The sequence below is a fragment of the Manis javanica genome, chromosome 8 (assembly GCF_040802235.1).
Source record: "Manis javanica isolate MJ-LG chromosome 8, MJ_LKY, whole genome shotgun sequence".
NCBI classification, from domain to species: domain Eukaryota; kingdom Metazoa; phylum Chordata; class Mammalia; order Pholidota; family Manidae; genus Manis; species Manis javanica.
Window position 1 is genome coordinate 46,417,234 of NC_133163.1, and position 5,270 is coordinate 46,422,503.

Below are 5,270 nucleotides of genomic sequence, written 5' to 3' on the forward strand. Positions count from 1 at the left end.
GAATGTAGCCTTTTTTCTTTTTCCTTTCCTTTGTTACCTCATTTTCGATAGTCAAGGCACATTAATTTTCTCAGAATCTTCAATTTTACCAAATCGTTCCTGTTTTGTCTCTGCAGTGGTATATTTACATGGCAAAAAAAAAAAGACTTTTCATTTTAGAACTATGCAGTTGTGGTTTTTCTCAACTGGAAGTAGTGCATGTACATTTAATAATTTCAAAGAATTAAGAGATAAATGTAGTTTTCTCCTGGATTACACTGTATTTCTAGCTGAATTGATCATTCACCGGAAGCAAGTAATTGTGCCCTATTGTAAACACCCACAGAGTAAGCTGTTCTAAACATCCTTGGAAACATAATCCTCTTGATCCTATACAGTTTGTGGTAATCCAAAAATCTATGAAGAGTGAAAGATAATGAAATATCTATTTATGACCTGTGGCCACCACACTATCTCCTGCTCAGAGGGTTGATGATCACAGTGGCACACTGGCTTCCTCAAAGTCCCTAGCAGAGGATAAAGTACATGTATAGAAAGAGATTGGCACATTCTGATTTTGTAGGGTATAACCCATTCACAATTTCTCAGTCCAGGGTTCAAAAGATAACCATAGTTCTCAAGCTTTCTGGCTAAGCTGAATATGTGATAACTGATAGAAAATTAACCCTGTGGCAAAGTGACTGAAAAATAAGTTTTAGACAAATGTTGTAAGAATCCAGGAATTTCAAAAGTAATTCTGGACAAAAGTAATTCCCTGAAGTGGTATTGACCTTAGGTTGGGAAATAAGTGCCCAGGATGTAGGGACTAGTATCCACCTGTGGTGGGACAGGACAGGCTGGAGAAAGAAAAGGCAAGCAAGGGGGAGGAAGGAGCCTTGGTGCACAGTCATGATAGTCTGATGGCTTAGATATTTCAGAAAAGTTAGCCCAGAGGTTATATTTCTGAGAAAAGGGGAATAGGGTATCAGGTCTGATCACATCATTCCTCCAATCGAAGCCCTGGAACAGCTCCATTTATCAGCGGGGCTCCCCACAACCTAGCCCAACCTGACTCTCCTGCCTGATCTCCCACTACCTGTCTTCGGCAGTCAGGTTTCTGTCAAAGCGAACCACACCATTTGCCTAAGAATATGTGTATTTCGTTACTGTAGTGGTTACCTGTTGTTTTTGTCTGTCCAACATCCTATTTCTCCTCTTTTGGGTCCTCTCCTCCCCAGCCTTATGAAGTACTTACTGCTCTACCCACTCCATGTGGTTCCAATAGAGCTGCCAATCCTATAAAAGTCTTCCAGCCACATTCCCCTCCCACCCCTTAAAATCACTTTCTGCTTTGCTATTATCACTAAATAGTTAATATTTATAGCTCATGGTATTGCCATTATAGTGGGAATAAAAGGCAAGTGATATATCATACCATCACACCATTGCCATTCCCTGTTTAAAGAGGCCTAATTTTGTGACTTCAGCAACACTTAAGCTGAAGTGAAAACCAGTGAAATAATCAAATTAGACAGCTATCCCATTCACAGATCATCTTTTTATACTTCCATTGGCTATTTTTTAGCCTAGTCTCTGCCTTGGCAATTAAGTATTTCATCATCCATCTGCTTTTAACTTCATTGCTTGAAGCTTGCCCTGTGTTTTTGCTTTAGCCTTTGTCCTACTCTTTGGTATGTCACTAAACAAGCTGATCATTCTGTAAACTGTATGCTATTCAGATTCTTGCATAACATTCTAGTTTAGGACACAGTAGTCTTTTTGTTGCAGAGGGATGAGCTGAAGAATGTTCACATTCATGTGGTAGCAAATAACCTCAGATGTTATCTAGGTATGTATATCATACTACTGTACATTTTTTAAATATTTTGCATAAGTCAACTCTTAATTACTCATGCCATTGAAAAAAGTGTTGACTAAAAGTGAAGAAAACTCTATTTGTATTGGAAATGTAGTCCAAAAATACACTCAGCTATATGTCAACACATACTTGTCCTAAGTAATTCAGTAACTAATGCAGACTCTCAGCTCTCCCCAGGTTAACTAGGGTGATGATAGAAAGTGCCCAGGTAGCTGCAGATAATCAACTTTTATCAAGTCTTGACTGATAACCCCCTAGTGAGTGGCCATTTGTCAAAGATGGCATTAAAAATATATTATAATTCCATAAGATATTTATTTAAACACTTGAGGATCTTTCTGCTGGAATACCAATGTGCCCACGTACGTAACTCAATATTCACAATAGAACATTCTCTCTCAAGATCTTTGCCTTTTTAGAATAAGTTCACAAACTGTCCTGCCTGTTTGCACCCTTGTGCCAGGGCTTCCTGGGTGATATACTTCAGCAGAGAACTCATTTACAACTGCAGTATGTCTAAAAACTTACAGTCTAAATACCCTTGGGCAGAAAATATCATTGATTCCAATGTCATATTAAGGAAGCCATTGATTCAAGTACCATGTTCAGCAAATTCTCAGGCATGACCAAACTTGCTAGTAAACCAAAAAGGGAAAATCTGGGATACAGGCCAAGATCCTCAGTGTCATTGCACGGCATTCAAGCCAACTCTGTTTTCTTTTGAGATTGTTACTCCATGATTGGAATGCATTCCACAGTGGCTTGGCCACAGATCATCACGCAAGAAATCTCTGGAATTGTGCTTGCATATTGCTAGATTTTTGCAATAGGGAAATTTAATCCTTGGTAGAAACACTTCTTTTGGTTTTGAATTTGTATGAAATTAATGGGTAAGGCATTACCAAATGGTAGATATAAAACTGGCTCAGGGCTTCTTATTAAATATAATCTTTGGCTAATCCCTTATCTTCTGTCTTCCCTGTCTGTTTCCAAAGACACTATGAAGAATTAATAAGAAAACATTTTATTTAAGATAAAAGCACCAGGAAGACATGACTCAAAAGATATGGATAAGAAATGGTAAGCCTTCAGTGATATTGTTTAACAAGTAACAGTATCCCCAAATAACCTGTTGATGTGATACAATTTCAATAAAAATGCAACAGTATTTTTTTTTAAAGGCAAACTAACTCTCAAATTCATATAGAAAAAAATACACAAAAATAGGAAATTTCTTAGGGGAAAGAAGAGCAATAAGGGTAATTAGACCTATTGTAGAGTAAAACATAGTATAAAGCTACTGTGATCAAAACATTACAGTAATAACATAAAAAGACAAGAGAAACCAATGGAATAAATGAGAAAGTCCAGAAATACATCAAATAGACAAATTTATTATCTGATCAGGATGACATTTTAAATCATTCAGTGAGAAGACTCTAAATCTCAAATTTTGCTAGTGGAAACACGAATAGGTACAACCTTTTGGACGGCAGCTTGGCAATAACTCAGAAGTGAAAATGCCCATGCCCTTTACATCAGCAATTTGCCTCTACAAATTTAAACCTTCAAGTATTCTTAAACATGGAAAATGACCTTAATACAAAGTAATTCATCACAGAATTGTTGATGACAGCCAAAGACTAGAAGCAATGTAAATATCCATTCATTGGGATTGAATAAATTATGGTACCTCCATAAAGTAGAATGATGCGCAGCTTAAAGATGTAAAAAAAAAGTTAAAGATAAGGCACTCCTGTATGTACAAGTATGGAACAATTCCCCAAGCTGTATAGTTAAGGGAAAACCAAGATGCAGAACAGTGTGTATAGAATGTAGGATGTGTATAGAAGTATGCTGTTAGGGAAGGTGGGCAGTATAAGATCCATCTGAGAGAGAGACTAGTCCTAGTGTTTTCTTCTGCAAAAGAGAATGAGACCTGAGGGACAGGAGTGAGGAGGGAGGCTCACTTTTTAGTTATGTTGTCTAGGTGCTTTTTGAATTTTTAATTACATGCATAAGTATGGATTTTTTTTAAGAAATAATACAACACTGATAGTAGAAATAAGATCTGTTTTATGAAGAGTAATCTCCAATTGAATTTATGTACCACAGCCTAACACCATGGAATCTAAATGTTCCTTATTCTTTTGAGAGTATTGAGCAATATAAATATTATCCCAGAGGCAGATATGGGGAGATTGTGAAATGTAGGAAATAGGAAAGAAATGTCTTACCAGACAGCAATAAAGGATCAGAATCTTTCAAAGTAGGATGCTTTAACTATCCGTTCCAGTATTCTGAAAGAACTTCAGACCCAGGCATGGCTTTAAGGCAAACTAATAACCTAAAAACTTGAAATCATAACACTTGCCCATTAATCCTCGCCTTTGAGTCCAAACACTTTAGGAATATTGTTTAAATACAGTCCACAAGATTAAGACTGAGCACTTTCTCACAGGACCGAGGAACTTAATGAGTTTGTAGTTAGTTTTGTTTTACCTTTGAGTTGCTTATTTCTTTTATGTACTATTTAACGTTAGATAAGGGGAAAAACGTGACCCAGATGGCTATGAAATCTGATCCTTTCTAGGATGGTGAAGAAGCAAATTATGAAAAACCTAAACTGACTGGCCACTTCTGCCTTCTAAGGACAATGGAATCAAAATTCCTACCAATGCAGAAATATTTGCTTCCTACCTCACACACAGGCCAAAAAGGAAGGTTTTTGCCAATATGTTTCACTGAAGATTTAAGGTTCACATTCCCTTAGATGAGCCATTGTTTTACAAAACATGCTCATGAGTTTTGGGATATGCAAAGGCAGGCCTGGAAAAGATCAAAATAGTTACACTTATAATGAAAATTGAGCTGATGAATAGAGAACCCTGGAGCCCAGGTAAATTTAAGGTAAGAAATGGTGCAAAGGGTCTGCGAGAGAAAGGAAAGCTACCTTCTGGAAAATTTGCTTCATACACAAATGCCTTATGTGAATGATAAGATGAGGGAGAAAGGGTTGATATTCCTCACTTGGAAGAAAGTAGTGCAGACCAGTAACAGCACCTGGTGAGGGAAAACAGTTGATTACTGAATGAATTCTCTAAATCTAGAGAAATGATTGAGAAATGCATAGATTACCCACATTTCCCAGAAAAAGGATGCAAGAGCTCAAACTAATTTCATTTGAATTTCAAAGGAGAAGGTAATCCAGTTGACACCTGGGTCATACCTCCCTCCACTCAAGACCTTCAAATTGAAACAGTAAAGCAGGCCATACATTTCTGTATCAATGGCATTTAGTAGGCACAAAGGGAATGCTTAAAATGCCCCACTTTTTCCTCTAAGAGTAAACTTTCAGAGATTTAAACTAACCCAGTCTCCAACTCTAGATCAGGAAATCAGACTTCTTAAG